Raw genomic sequence first — 16,437 nt, forward strand, 5'->3', positions numbered from 1 at the left:
TCCAGGAATGTGTGCAAAGAGTAGCATCACTGCTACCTCTTTCCAGATATTTCCGATTTCCTCTGAAATGAAGAGGAGGTCTCTAGGGTAACTTGACCCCAGGATTCCGAGGTGAGCGACTGGGCCTCGCGGGGAGCTAGGGCTGCAGCTGCCACCAGCGTGACCGCTATCCAGGACTCAACAGCTGCTCAGGATCCGCTCCCGGAGGGCGGGGCAGCGCCCTCGGCTCCCGGCCGCGCCCTCCTCCGAGGCCCCCAGGGGGCGCTCGCTCCCAGGCCTCAGAGCCGGCAGCGCGCGGGCGGTGGGGCCCGCGGGTTTCGTCAGAAGGTGGAAGCTCTCTGTCGAGCCTTAGTTCCCCGCCGCGGGGTCGCGCCCTGCTTCCTCCCTTCCGCTCCGCCCCCCTCCCCAGCGCCCCCACCTCTCTGCCGGGGTGAGCGAGGGCCGAGCGGCTCCGCCCCCGCCCCCGGCATGGAGCCCGGGTCCCCGCGCAGCCCGAACTCCCAGCTCGGCGCCTCTTCGTTCCGCGGTTGCTGAGCTGCCTAAGAGCCCGAGGGGAGGGCGGCACGACCCCCCGAGTCCGACCGCGTCCCCGCCCCCGGCCGCACCACAGCTGCGTTCAGGTCGCCCGCCGAAGCCCAGTCCGCCTTCGGGGCCCGCGCCAGGTAAGTTGGTCGGGACCCTGCACCGCGTACCGGGCTGCGGCCGGAGACCAACTTTTGAGGTGCGGGGCTACACTCCGAGCTGGCGCTGCTGTCTAGGAAGAGCTGCGCGCAGCGTCTTGGTCCAGGGGAACTTCGGTCCCTTCCCTCGCCCCTCTCCTCCGCCCGGCAGGCTCGGCTGGTGGAGGTTGGGGAGGGGGTGGATCTGCCAGTCCAGAGGGAATCGGGACCCGGCGGAGCAGAATCTATCCTCCTGACGGCGGGAAAGCGAGGAGGATGCGGGTGGGGGTTGTGCGGGGTCCCGGGGCTGGAGCGCCGCGGTGAGACTCAGCTTCTCAGCCTCCTAACCTCCCCTCCTCCTCCCTACCCGCCTTACGATAGGGTGCGATAATACTTGATTGTATTTCGGGCTCTCTGGCTTAAAACTCGTCCTTGGTCCTCAGCTTCCTTGATTCAGCCACGTCCCTCTGCACTCCCTCCTCTATTAAATAGTTAAAGTACCACGGGGAGGGAACGGGGTTGGGACTGAGGGACCTCAGAAGCGCTGGCCGAGCCCACTGAAGAGGTCGGGACCAAAGCGGTCACAGAAGCCCAAGGACCTTTAGGGTGAAATTGAAGGGGACAGTTAGGAGTTGGTACCTGCGGGGTCAAGTGTGTAATGATCACCGTCGTTTGGGGAGGAGGCTGACGTCTGAAAAGTGCTGTTAGGAAGATCCGTTCCTCCCTCGCCTTGAAGGACGAGGGTGGGCTTTAAAAAAGGTTTCAGTTCCCCCACCCTTCCTCCAGGTCCCACCGCTCCTCTAGCGGCCTTGGAAGCCTGACTTCCAGCCTCCGAACTTGCCAGGCTCCCGGAAGAATCCAGGTTGAAGAGATGGTCCCTAGGGGCTCGAGCTTAAAAAGTGTTGCTCCCGGGGTTCCGGAGGTGGAGGGAGGAAGGGCGAATGGTAGTGCGGTGGTGTACGGAGGGATAAGTGTCCTGGGAGACTTTAACAGAGACATACCCTCCACCCACGCCCCCCCTGCAACTGACCCATTGATGCCAGAGGATTTTAATGCCTTTTGGAGCTGATGCTTCTGCTTCTTTCCTCCTGTATTCAAAACTATGCAGAATCAGCTCCTCATCCTCTTGCTGCTTTGCCAGGATTTTTAAAGCACTGCTGTGGCTCACTTGGTTTTTGGTTTCCTAACCAGGAGTTTTGAGCTGTCCAAGGTATTTTAAAGTGTTCTCCTGAAACTGATACTAAACCCTATTCTTTTGGAAAAGCTACCTTCACTTCAGAGGAGATGTGCTTTTCTCCCCATTCTTTCTCTTTATTGCCCTCTTAACAATCTCTGTTCTCAAGGACCGGTTTTGTGTTTTACTTTTTTGCTTTATGTTAAAACAACCTCCCCCCTGCACTTTCCCACTCCCCCCACCCCTGGAAAAAAAAAATAAAAAACTTTCCTAGAATACAGGTGTTTCAAATCCATGCCATTGTTTTGTACTTCATGTACACTGGTTGAAAAGACCCTGATGCTGGGAAAGATTGAAGGCGGGAGGAGAAGGAGATGACAGAGGATGAGATGGTTGGATGGCATCACCAACTCAATGGACATGAGTTTGAGTAGGCTCTGGGAGTTGGTATGGACAGGGAAGCCTGGTGTGCTGCAGTCCGTGGGGTCACAAAGAGTCGGACATGACTGAGCGACTGAACTGACTGACTGGTTATGCTTCATAACGATCCCCTCAAAAGCCAGAGGCAAACAACTTTGCTTACTTCATTTGATGTTCTTTAAGCTTAGGAAGGTTCTGTTTTTATTACCCAGCAGATAAGACAGAGCTCTGGATGGCTGTGGTTGTGATTGGATAACTTCTGATGTTTTCATTTCCCTTACTAAACTGCTGCTTCTAGGTTAAATTCATTTTATTATCAGTCCATTTTTAAAGAAAGACTGACAAAGTCACTCTAATAGATAGGTCTGAGTTCAGAGCAGATGAAAGGTACCTACATGTAGGGAGGTGGATAAAAATAGGTTTGGCAAGTCCAGCCAGGACACTTGTGTTCATTGTGCATATTAATAAAGGCCAGGATCTCCTCATTTATCTCTGGAGGGAACTTCTGAGGGTTTTATAGGACCAAACTCAAACCGCATGAAAACTAGGTGATTTCCCCTAAGCATTACATAAAAAGAAGTATCCCTCCATAGTGGGAGTGGCTGTTGAATCCTGGGCTGGTTTTAAATGGTTCAATGAGAAGTTGTTTAGTCACTAAGTTGTGTCTGACTCTTTTGCAACCCCATGGACTTAGCCTACCAGGCTCCTCTGTCCATGGGATTTCCTAGGAAAGAATACTGGAGTGGGTTACCATTTCCTTCTTCAGGGGATCTTCCCAACCCAGGGATCAAACCCTCGTCCCTTAAGTCGCCTGCATTGGTAGGTGGCTTCTTTATTACCAAGCCACCAGGAAAACCATCAATCAGAAGAGCTTTCCTATAATGGAACCAAAGGTCTGCTAATGCGTTACCCTGTGAAAAGGTTCACGGACGTCAAACCTATGCCATTCCTGTGAGTGCTCATCCTGGCATAATTTATTGGGAGCAGTGAGCTTCCCAGCATAAGACAAGTAGTTTCCTACAGTTTCTGAATATCTCTTTAAAAATAGTTGCTCTGAGATTTGTGTGTTTCTTTTTATTGATTTATTTATTTTTAAATTGAAGGATAATTACTTTACAGAATTTTGTTGGTTTCTGCCAAACATCAACATGAATCAGCCATATGTCCCCCACTGTCTTGAACCTCCCTCCCATCACCCTCCCCATCCCACCCCTCTAGGTTGTTACAGACTTCCTGTTTATCTTCAGGTCTCTGGTAGTAGCATGGCATTTTGCTTGAATCATTGATTTGTCTTAAGGAGACCCTGCTTCTGGAGGTTCTGATTCAAAAATGCCTTGTCCGACAGGTTTCTTGATCTGCATGTGGGCATCTGATTTTAAAATATTGTACTTTAGTTAGTGGGAGGCAAAGTTGTTATCTGTTTCCAGAGTAGTTTTATGTAGTATTGCAGGAAATAGAGGCTGTATCCTTCTCATTATCCAATGATTGAGTCCACTATCATGACTGAAAACCTTTAGATTCTACTAGCTAGAAGGAATCACAGAGGGGGGAAAAAATAGGTCAATGGTGAAATCTTTATTCTCATCTATATTGGAATCTTTTGAAACTCAGCTGAAGGTATTTATAGAGTTTGCACCATGCATCTTCTCTTTGCCAGTTTTCTGAGATATAATACGCTGGACCTTTAACCACCTTTATTCACATAAAGAAAGGATTTTTCCATTTGGAGGTAAACACATTGGTGGTTAGTAGTTAATATTGTGTATAATCAGTGTCCCATACTTTCACAGGGGCCTCAATCCAGAACAAAAAAATAAGAGAACTCTGGTGGTACCAGCCTCACTGGTTGAGAGAAAGTCTCTAAACCAGTTTGGAAAGTCACTTCACAAATCTTTGTATTTTTAAATCAGAGATGTGACCAGAGGATCTGTATTTCGTGCATTTTGAAAAGGGGCTGAATTTATTCTCTATATTTACTTTTTCCATTTTTGTCATGTTAATATTTAATAAAAAGCAACAACAACAACAAAAACAAAAGCTTCTTTGGATCCCTGCAGTAACCCAAAGTCATATTTCCTTGGTAACAGTAGCCAGTATATTGGAGTCACAAAATATCTATCAAGAAAGAAAAGTTTCAGTGCACTTAAAATGTCACATAGTTCAAGACCATCCTGCTGCTGCTGCTAAGTCACTTCAGTCCGACTCTGTGCGACCCCATAGACAGCAGCCACCAGGCTCTCCTGTCCCTGGGATTCTCCAGGCAAGAACAGTGGAGTGGGTTGCCATTTCCTTCTCCAATGCAAGGCCATCCTATAGTGCATTAAAACTGACCTGCCAGTATATGATAATAGAATTGCCTTTAACTTTGCCTTTCTGATTGAATGTAGATAGTAAAGACAGATTATAGAACTTTTAATTCTTTTTAGCATGTCCTAAAAATTCTAGAATGGTCTTTCTTTTGAGGAAGCATGTTATCAAAATTAAGGGGGCTGGAGTAACATATCTTTCTTTGAGTGAGAAGTTCTTGTGGAGGTTGGTAAAATAAAGCCCAATCAATGGGTCAGGCAAAATGTTATATTTTCTGTGTTATTTGAAATAGATAATATATAGTAGAACCTCAGTTAGCATTAATTTCAACCAATCTGCTAAAACTTGTGACTGCAGAGTAAAAACATAGTAATGCCTACATATACTTTTAGTCTTTTCTGTACTAGAAATCACATTTATGTGGGAGCTTTCTGCTACGAACTACTAAATATATATGACATATAGTATATGTTTTCCCTAAGTTAGCAAATGCTGGGAAGTCTTTTCTTTGGAGTTGTAGTCTTGGGAAAGTGAAAGCATCTTGAGAACCACTAGGTTTTTAACTGAGTAAACAGAGAAGGACTGAAGGCAAGTCTTGAAGACTGGAAGGTGATAAGGATGACTTATTTGGGAAGGTTTATCCTTGTCCTATGATTTTGGTGCCCTTGTATGGGTGGAGGAGCTCCTCTAAGCTGGGCTGTGGTGGGCTTATCTCTGAACTGTGAACAACAATTATATCACTTTGACTCTTTGACTGTCAGAACCAGAAGAGAGCTTGGGGATCATCTATTGACTCCAGCTGTTTAATTTGACAGAGGTGGGAACTGAGCCTTAGAGAGATGACATGCTCAAGATCAGGGAACTCACTAAGCAACCCTCTTGATTACTAAGCAAGTCTCTTGATTCTGAGAAGAGACTCACATTCCCTGGAGATAATTGCTGTGGTTGTGGCCATGGGTACTGATGATCTTGACCAAGTCCGAGTCGGGGATGATGGTGGCGGAAGGGCTCTCCTACCTTCACTGGCTGTCTTGAGTCTTAATATTTTGCTCTCTCTTGGAGCCAGTGCAATATTTACCCAATAGATGTGATTCAATTTGAACAAAGTCATTGTCTGCAGCCATCCCTGTTAATGTGCATGTTTTGTGAAGAATTGCTCATGCTCAGTCCTAACTGTCTATTTTAAATGTCACAATTGAGTCAATAAAGTAAATAGAGATTTTATGTGTATCCAGTTTAAGAAAATCCACAGGGGAATCCTTTATTCTGTCATAAATGAAAGATCCATTCAAAAAGAACATACTTTCTAAAATGTTGCTTTTCCATCTCTGGCTCAGAACATCATATTGCTGACTTTCTTCTGACTTAGAAAACTAGAGCTGCTGCTTCAAACATCAGGAGGGAAATGTAGTACTTAAGGTTAATTCTAGAAGCAACCTTCTCAGGTTTAAGGTGTATTGACTAAAAAGCTTCCTTCTTCAAGAGATGCTAACCTCTGTAGGGCACTTCCTTGGAGAAGAGGAACAAAATCAGGCTGGCTAGTGCCCAAGGCGAGTGCATCCCCAGAACTGGAGAGGGAGAAAGGAGGAAGGGCTGAGAGATGGCATTAGAGCGGACCGCCGCTAGAGGGCGCCGGAGCACCAGCGGAGCCCTCCTGCAGCTCCCAGACCGGACCTCCTGGCTGGGAGGTGGGGTTGGAGATGGGGGTGACAGAACCCCAAGGAGATGCCCAGAGGGGAGGGGTTGGTTACGGGGCATCTCTGACTCTCTGGCTCAAACCGCCTTGCTTCACAGAGGAGACAGAGATCTGCCTTCAGTATAGCCTGGTCGGGTCCTAGTGCCTGGATACCTGACTCGCTGTCTACAGCCTCACAGCCCTTTGTTTCTCTGGAAGCAGGACTCCAGACCCAGAAATGCCTGACTCGAATCTTGGGCTTGCAGGTTTGCAAGCTGCAGGCCTGAGTGGATGTTGGCCTCTGGAACATGAAGCTTGTGGTGGTGAATGTGGAGTGTGTAGAAGTGGTCTTTCAGTGGGCAGGCTGTGCTCATCCCTGAACTTTCTCTTGAGAGTTCTCCCTAAACTTCCTTCTTCCCTTTCCATCTGAGCCTTTTCTTCCTGTCCCCATACCCCTCCTTTCAGCAGAAGGGTCTCACGCATCCATCTGTTGAACAATCGCTGAACACAGCCTCTATGCTCTAGGCTGAGTTAGATACTGGAATCAGTCAATATGGAGTTCCCCTGGTTTGGAGTTGTGGCTTGAGGGGCAGATGGTGATTATGAGAGAGAGATGAACAACCATGTGGGTTGAAAGAGACTGAGTCATTTGCTTTGTCTCAGAGACCCTGGGAAATGGTCTCTCAAGTTCTTTACACTCATGGTTTTTCACCTCCCTACATTTTAAGGAATCTGGTGTATAGAGGGTAGTTCTGAGGGAGGGAAAAGGGGATGAAATCTCTCTCAGAATGTGCTTTGGTTTATATGTATATTTAACTGTGCTAATAGAGGTTCTTAAGTCCAACCAACTTGTACTACTGCCCTCTATGTGTTGTTTTCATGAATATCATTAAGATAAATGCCTATATAATTGACTTAATTTCACTTAAGCAGGAAAATGATTTTTAAAGGAAAGAGAAATATAACAGCAAAATCCTTACTTCTAAAGGTTGGGTCTGGAACAACCTAAATCAGGGTTCTGTTTTTCAAGTATTACAGATGTGGGCAATACAAATAACAAAAATGAAAAATAACGAGGGCAGCAGAATGGTTGAAAGAAATACTTTATCATTAAAGTGAGAGAACACTGTTTATTAGTAGGCACTGGGGACAGAGGATGCCTGATTTGATGTCTTTGTTATATTTTTGTAGTTATTTCAATGAGTCACTTGAAGACAATATGGGGAAACAAGGTTTGTGCCGGAGATGGTGAGGTTTTTTTAATTTAACTTTTATTTTATTTATTTTTGGCTGTGCTTGGCCTTCTGTTGCTGCACGAGGGCTTTCTCTAGCTGTGGCAGGTGAGGGCCACTCTCTAGCTGGGGTGTGCAGTCTTCTCCTTTGGTGGCTCCTCTTGCTGTGGAGCACTGGCTTTAGGTGCACAGGCTTCCATGGTTGCAGGTTTCGGGCTTTACAGAGTGCAGGCTCAGTAGCTGTGGCGCATGGGCCTAACTGTTCTGCAGCATGTGGAATCGAATCCAATGTACGGGCAGGTGTGTTCTTAACTATTGACCCGCCAGGGAAGTCTGAGATGGTGTCCATATGAAACCAGGGATGGCCAGCTGGGCCAGGTGAGTTAAGTTTACTTGGCCAGGTAGATAGCAGCGCTCCGGGAAAACCAGGGTTGTCATTCTTCTGCTGGTGTCCTGTAGGTTCTGTGACTTGATTGATTATGAATTATGTTGGCGGGAAGGCCTGACCAGAGAAAAAGGGTGGAAACAGTTGATTTGGGGAGCAGCTAACAACATTCATCACATTTCATAGCGTGGCTGAGTTTTAAAGAGACAGGAAAACAAACACTTCATATGGCATCAGAGAATGTGAGGGCTGATTATAATCTCATAAAATTAGGAACACCTCTTCCCATTTTCCAGTTGAGGAAACAGAGGCCCAGCAAGATGAAATTCATTACTCAACCTGCACCCATTTCTCCTCCCAACTATGTGCTTCCCAGGAGGCAGAACTCCTCTTGTCTTGTTCACTGCTGAACCCCAAGCATGGCCAGGAATCTGGCCGCTGCTCCAGAAAGTTTGATCAGTTGCATTAATAATGCTATTTCTTTTTCTCTCAGTCTTATTCTGGATCACTAGGCTGTAACATAATTGATAAAGATAAATATTTATTGAGTTTTTTTTAAGATAAGGGCTTAGGCTTAGAAGGTAAACAGACTTGGTTCAGATCCTGGTTCTGCCACTCAACAGCTGTTTGGTTTTGGGAAGATTACTAAATCTCTCAAGTTGTATTTCCTCATTTGTAAAAATGAGTATAAAACTGTGTAAGGCAGCAGAGGACCTGGACTGGTCTTTCTCAGTCTTCCATTCCTGCTCTGTTCTTCCCAGAGAAGATTAATGGGGGATATAATGCTTTTTGAAAAGGAGTTTTAATTTCTTTCAGATAAAACACATTTGCAGAAAAGATTATTCCACTATAGAAATATAAATACCTGCTGCTGCTGCTAAGTCGGTTCAGTCGTGTCCAACTCTGTGCGACCCCGTAGATGGCAGCCCACCAGGCTCCCCCATCCCTGGGATTCTCCAGGCAAGAACACTGGAGTGGGTTGCCATTTCCTTCTCCAATGCATGAAAGTGAAAAGTGAAAGTGAAGTCGCTCAGTCGTGTCCAACTCTTAGCGACCCCATGGACTGCAGCCTACCAGGCTCCTCTGTCCATGGGATTCTGCAGGTAAGAGTACTGGAGTGGGGTGCCATTGCCTTCTCCATAAATACCTGAAATCACTACAAATACATATTCCATGGGTTAGATATTAGCTCCATTTTATAAATAATTGGACTAATGCCAAAGCACTGGAAATGGGGGAGGAAGAAGACTCAAACCTAGGGTGCCCCCATCCGATTTTCAGGACCAGAGAATTGTTTTTGTTTTTTGTATCTTCATTTCCATAGGATATTGACTATAGTTCCCTGTGCTATACAGCAGGGCCTTGTTTTTTATCCATTCTATATAATAGTTTGCTTCTGCTAATCCCAAACCCCCAATCCATCTCCCTGACCCCCTCTCCCTTGGCAACCACAAGTCTGTTGTATATGTCTGTGAGTCTGTTTCTATTTGATAGATAAGTTCATTTGTATCATATTTTAGACTCCACATATAAGTGACATCATATAATATTTACCTTTCTTTGTCTGACTTATTTCACTTGGCATGATAATCTCCAGATCCGTCCATGTTGCTGCAAATGGCATTCTTTCAGTCTTTTTTATGGCTGAGTAATATTTCATCGTGTATGTATGTAGCACATCTTCTTTATCCGTTCATCTGTTGTTGGACATTTAGGTTACTTCTGCATCCTGGCTATTGTAAACAGTGCTGCAGTAAACATTAGCACGCATGTATTTTTTTTCAAATTATGGTGTTTTTTTTTTTTCCAGATGTATACCCAGGAGTGGAACTGCTGGATCATATGGCAACTCTATTTTTCGTTTTTCAAGGAATCTCTGTACTGCTCTCCATAGTGGCTGCACCAATTTACATTTCTGCAAACAGTGTAGGAGGGTTCAACCAGGGTGTTTTTTTAAAATCCATGTTTTGTGTGGTCTTTGTATCTCATCTGTCCTTCTGTGTCTGAGTCAAGAAGGCTCAAATCCTCCCTTTTCACATCCTCCGGAATGGCTGCTCTCTAGCCCGTTGTGTGGCACTGGTATGCACGAGTGTGCCTGCCACCCCAGGGTACCATGGGCATCGCCAGGTAGTGGCTGTGTTGTGTGCTGCTTGCTGTGGCCAGAGTGCTTAGAACCTTCTGGTACGTAGGGTGTTCCTTCTGTGTGTGCCTGTTTCCTTATCTTACATCCTTGCATCTGAGTCAGGTTCATTAGTGACTGCGGGGTACATTTAATTTCCTCAAAGTAAACTCCGCACCCTCGATTTCTTGTTAAAAATACTCATATTGCATTTTGATTGTTCGCTTTCTATTATATAATCTAATGTGTGACATTGTACAGATATATTACTGTATGATGTTATAATGTCATGTATTATACTTGGTGAACAATTTATGGGAATTTTTTTCAAAAATCATTTTGACTTTGAATCATAGCCCTTACCTAAAATGTGGTCTATTATATTGTGTTCTGTGTGGGTAGGTAGAATCATTAGTGTTTCTGAGTTTGAATTCCAACTCTGCTTAATCTCTTGAAGGTTAATTTCTACAGATGTAAAATGAGAATAATGTGAGAGCCTATGCCCTGGGGTTGCTGTGAGCCTTAGAAGATATGTGCATCCCAAGATCTGCTCATATTGTGGGCTCATGGAGATTCCTCAGATTGTCAGTTGTTGGTTGATGGCATCCCTCAAAGGTTAGTGTTTAGGAGCAATTACCCTAAAGGCAGTAGTTTGCTGTGTTGTGAGGGAGTTGTGAAAACTAGAAGTGTGTGACGGGACAGTAGAAACTAGCAGTAAAATGTGTGCTCTCACAGCTTCTAACACAATCATTCACCGTCCTTCCGTCCTTCCGTCCCCTCACCTCTGTTTCCACACACAAGTTTTGTGCCTAGCCACAGAGAGGACTCAAGGACTGCGCTAGGGTTTCTCCAAGGTGAAACCGCCTGCTGATTCCAGATTTACTTCAAATGCAAAGTATGTTTAGCACTGGCCCCCAGATACACAGCCAGAATACACAATGAATCACTCTGCCCAACAAGACCTCACATCAGACATTTATTGTATTTATATATCTCCTGTGTGTGTGTCGGGGGGCATGCTCAGTCATGTCTGATTCTTTATGACCCCATGGACTTTAGCCCGCTAGGCTCATCTGTCCATATTTTCCAGGCAAGAATACTGGACATGGGTTGCCATTTTCTTCTCCAGGGATATATCTCCTATTTTCACTCAAAAGATTCTGGGCAGCCAGCAACAGATAGCATATTGGGTACACTGTACTGTCAAATCCACAATGCTACTAGCACAGATATTCTTTTTTTAGGGAGACCCCATTCATATTGTAAAGCCATGGTTCTCATGCTGGAGAAGGAATCAGGAAATCTCCTGCAGGCCTCTTGTTACAGCACAGGTCTATGGGCCCCACCATCAGGGTTTCTGATTTGGTGGGTATAGTGTTGCTGCTGCTGCTAAGTCGCTTCAGTCGTGTCCGACTGTGTGCGACCCCATAGACGGCAGCCCACCAGGCTCCCCCATCCCTGGGATTCTCCAGGCAAGAACACTGGAGTGGGTTGCCATTTCCTTCTCCAATGCATGAAAGTGAAAAGTGAAAGTGAAGTTGCTCAGTTGTACCCGACTCCTAGCGACCCCATGGACTGCAGTCTACCAGGCTCCTCCATCCATGGGATTTTCCAGGCAAGAGTCGTGGAATGGGGTGCCATTGCCTGCTCCAGGGTATCGTGTTAGAGTCAAATAATTTGTATCTCTGACAATATCCCAGGTGATGCTGATGCTGCTGGTTTGGGAACCACACTTTGAGAACCAGTGCCTTAGATATGCACTTTATTTGGACAATCTATGAATTTTCTCTCCTTTGGGGTGTGACTGAGAATAGCATTGATGATGAGAAAAGGGATCTGACATTTACTGAGCACCTGTGACATTTGCCATATTCCAGGTACCTCAGCAGCACTTTACACATATTATCCTATTTAAGCCTCACAACTGCCCCACCAATCAATTCATAATTATTTATTGAGACCCTGTCATGTATGTGCAGTGCTAGGTGCTAGGGATATGGAATCAACACCACAGACATAATCAGGGAAACATGCTTGAGCAGATAATTATGAGGGTGATTAGTCTGATCCATAGAAAATGGAAGATCAGACAGTTAAGTAACTGGACTAAGGTTACACAGCTAGTGGGAAACAAAGGAGACAAACTTGAAAAACATTTTACTCAAAAATGTGCAATCCCTCCACTAAAGCAGAGGTTCTTAGATTTTTGGTTTCAGGTCACCTTTATACTCTCATAAATTATTAAAGACCTCAAAGACTTTTTTGCTTACTTAGGTTATATCTATCAACATTTACAGTATTAGAATATAAAACAATGTGGTTCATACTTTGAGTGCTGCTACATGAAACCAGGCTGCAAATAGTACCATTTTCTTATGCTCTAAACCCTGACTTGTTTTAATGACTTCTGTAAGCCATCAAAGATAAGAAACTTCTCCTAAACTATTTTTTTAAAGCGCAAGGGCCTCAGTCTTTTCTTCTAGTGCTGATGGCTTCCTAAAGACAGGGCTGACCTGATTTGGAATCACAAATGTGTGTTTGTGAGACTTCCCTGGTGCTCTAGGGACTAAGACTGCACTCCCCATGCGGGAGGTCGAGGTTCTATCCCTGGTCAGGGAACTAGATCTCACATGCCCCCAACTAAAGATTCTGAGTGCCAAAACTATGACCTGGCACAGCCAAATAAATATTAAATTAAGTAAATAAATGTGTGTGTGTTTATAATAAGGAAAAGCAACAGTTAAATGACCAATTGCAGAACAAAACAAGATGTGGTGGCTTTATTGTTCACCAAAGTGTCTCTATCCCAGCCGGTGGTATTTAAAAAGTTACAGTTCACACAAGTTACTGACATGCATTGCCTTCAGTGTTCCTTGGGGCAATTGCCATGGCCAGAGAAGCACTGTGGGATCACTCTTGCTGTCTCGTTACAGTGAGAGAAATAGATGGAGGACTGGACTCAAGTCTGGCAGTTTGTATGTAATGTTGGCAGCTGAATCATGTTTAATTGTGGTTTAATGACTAAAATACTGCCTTTCCCATCATTTGTATTCATTGTCTAATGAGAGTGAGATGGCCTAGTAGATACATTCCCCCTGTGCGTAACGGTCTGTGGTTGTTCAGATACGAATGCTCTGCCTGACTCTGAATGTTTTATGGGCTTCTTAAATTTTACTGAGTAAAATCACCAAATCAGAGCTGCCATAACTCAATGCAGTTCTTGGTGGATGATCAATGAGATCAGATCTCCTTTTATTTTTATAGAAACCAATGAACCGGTGTCAGGGGAGGGGAGCTTCTCCAGCAAGACCTGTGCAGTTATTTAAATGTAGCAGACCCTAGGATGAGAAGCAGGAAAGAGAAACCTCCAGTCATCTTACTGTGTGGTCTTCTTGACACCAAACATATAGATCAGTGGTTCATGAGGAAACTTTTAAAATGTTTATCCAGGTATTTTGTGTCACACATGCACATTCCACAGATAAATCGAAGTAAATTAAAAAAATGAGTGATGCTGGATGATCATTCATCATCTTCCTTAAAGGCTGAATTTTGACACCAAGCATCTCTGTTGGTCGACCTGAGGTAACATGGAGTCCTTCACATGGCATTTCTGCAGAGGGCATGTTTTGCCTGGTGACTATAACGTTTTAGAGGAAGTATTTTCCTGGAAAGAGGCAATTGTAGGAAGATCCAAGGCATGAGGCAAGTTGAATCTCCTTTTCACCGTCACATCAAACGGGAGACTATGTTACATCCCCTGAGGGGCCATCTCCTGTGAATCCTTTTAGCTAAGTTTCTTTTGCTGTTTGTAAATCGTGAGCTTCTTGCCCGCAATTCTGTTTCTGAGTCATGGGCTCATGTGAGCAGCTCTCAGTGATGAACCCTGTTGGTTTTGCAGGTTGTTAGGTCCATTTTCTAGAACCCCTGTTTTCTAAAGTAAGCACAAGGAATTGCCTGTATGTCCGATGATTAGGACTTCCAAGGGCATGAGTTTAATCCCTGGTTGGGGAACTAAGATCCTGAAAGCCATATGGCCAAAAAATAAAAAGATAAAAATAAAGCAGGCACAACCATGAAAGGTAGCTGGGCCTCTGCTCCTCACCAGCCCTCCGTGTCCAGGGATGGGGCTCAGGGAAAACCAGACCTGCCCACTGACCCTCCATGTCTGCTGTGTGTCTACCTTGCCAACAGTCAGCCTCAGTTTCTGCCTGGCGAACACATGGAATCATGGAAATCCACCTGACATCATGGGAACACTGTCTTCCCTAAGTTGGGGAGAAGACACAGCATTTATTTAGGGAGATGCAGTGTGGTTACTTGGGTGTCCTAGGTGACACTAGTGGTAAAGAACCTGCCTACCAATGCAGGAGACTTAAGAGACTTGGGTTTGATCGCTGGGTCAAGAAGATCCCCTGGAGTAGGAAATGGCACCCCACTCCAGTATTTTTGTTGGCAGAATACCATGGACAGAGGAGCCCTGGTGGGCTACAGTCTATAGGGTTGTAAAGAGTCAGACATGACTGAAGTGACTGAGCACATAGCGTGCAATGTGGTTACTTAGGTGGAAACTTAAAATATTAGAGGAGGTGAACATTGATGCTTTGCACCCTAGTCTGCAAAGTGACAGCTACAGCCTCTTGAATCCTCATCAGTCATGTTCATTCAGCATGAGCCAGAGTTATTAGGCAATGTCAAAAAGCATGACCATCTGATGCTACTGTGTATCGAGTGTCTTATATAGAGAGAAACAAGGAGGGTTAAGAGTTGAGAGCATCGAAATTATGCTTAATGGCTGTTTCGAGTTGCTTTGTGGAGCATTGTTTGTGTTCTGCAGCTCGTGGTGTGACCTTGGGTACGTGCCAGATGTCCCAAATCACAGTCCAAAGGGTGGTGAGTGGTAGATGGATGATGTGGTGGGGGATGGAGGGAGGGAGAGCTGATGGCATTAGTCTTCCACTCAGGGAGAAACGTGAGCTGTGCTATGGGGGAGAAAGGCTCATGCTCCATCGTGTGATCTGGCAGCAGACTACTGATTCAAAGCTTATACTGTTCCTTCCTTTAGGACTTGGAGTTCTTATGGTCCCCTTTCCCGAGGAGACAGTCAGAGTTTCCATCTGCTTAGCTCCACAGAGTTGACTGTGGGGTCATCATTTATTCATTCATTCATTTGGGAGGGTGACAGGCTGCCTCTGCTGATATGTAAGCAGAGCCTCAGCCTTTGTATCTGCATCCAGGCTGCACCTCGGTTTTCCTTTCAGGAATTGCAGCCCTCAGAGCACTGGGGTTCAGCTGAGTGGCCCTTCCTCCTCCCATCCCACACTTAATCACTGTGGCAGGTCTGAAGGCTAAGGTCAAGCAGGATGTGAGCAGCCCAGGGCTGAGAAAGGGGAGGCCTGCTCACTTGCTCTTGGCTTTCATGTGTAGGAACCTTTGGGGAGAGAAGGGTAGAAAGGACAGGACCAGCATGGAGCACTATGCAGTTTGTGCTGTGTTCTGACTCTGATACCTTTAAGCTCCATGGCTAGGAGGCATATTGCAGCGACAGATTGCCTAGTCCTGCTGGAAAAGCAGAATTTGTTCATTCTAGATTTTTAATTTTTAAGAGCTTGTAGTTCTTAGAACTTCTGAAATTTTTTTAATCTTAGGACTGGAGGTAGAGGGATTGATCTGCTGAAGTGTGGCTAAAGTTGCAGTTCAGGAAATTGCATGATTAGGTCAAGTGAGAAAATTAAAGCACATTCTCTGGGGTCATTAGTTTTATATTGGTTGCTTCTGTTGTTCTGTTTTTAAAAGTAAGTATCTAATTGCAAACTTTCCTTCTTCCTTATATGTGTATCTTCATGTTTCCCGTGAATGTATATTTACCTTTATTTATCAAATTTATTTTTCAGATATATTGTATTACATACTGATGCAATACCATGCCCATTACTTTGAATCAGTTATTTAAGTCCTTCATCTGAAATAACAGCTATCTGAGTATTTCTGCTACTTAATACTTAGGGCTTAGAAGATTTCATGTGCATTTTAGGCAAAGTCCTACAGTAGAAGAGATGGCATGGTTTCTAAAGCTTGGAAATGAAGGTGCTAATACTCAGCTTCACAAAATTGTACATAATTTAAAACTGTAACACACTTTCTTGCTCGCTTTATTTTTAAATGTTGATCCTGGCACTCAGAATCCCAGAGCTTCTCCTATTTTCTTATTTTACAACTCCTAAGGAATGTGCAAAAGGAAAGGTAATAAAGGACAATTGTTTCAAGATAAAAACATGATTCATAAAGGTGACAGCCATGCCATATGTGAGGAGTGACTAATAGCTGTAGTGTCTGCTAATGGCTTTTTAAAAATAAAATGATAAAGCAGATTTTCCTATTATTTTGTGTTTCAGTGCTTGCTCAAGTACATTGCCCTGATTCTTCTTCATACCCCAGCAGTGCGGTGTTGGAGCTTACTTAACTA

The 16,437-nt window shown here is 44.8% G+C and overlaps 1 long non-coding RNA gene across 1 annotated transcript in view; it reads left to right on the top strand.

Annotated features, from left to right (window-relative positions):
• Positions 1-276: 276 nt before the first annotated feature.
• The window catches only part of LOC129644195 (uncharacterized), a 169,421-nt gene continuing 153,260 nt past the window's right edge, over positions 277-16,437 (top strand). Inside the window, exon 1 of the long non-coding RNA XR_008710771.1 lies at positions 277-662. This is a non-coding gene — a long non-coding RNA (uncharacterized LOC129644195). The remainder of the gene's footprint in view (positions 663-16,437) is intronic.

This window comes from Bubalus kerabau, chromosome 2 (genome assembly GCF_029407905.1).
Source record: "Bubalus kerabau isolate K-KA32 ecotype Philippines breed swamp buffalo chromosome 2, PCC_UOA_SB_1v2, whole genome shotgun sequence".
NCBI lineage: Eukaryota > Metazoa > Chordata > Mammalia > Artiodactyla > Bovidae > Bubalus > Bubalus kerabau.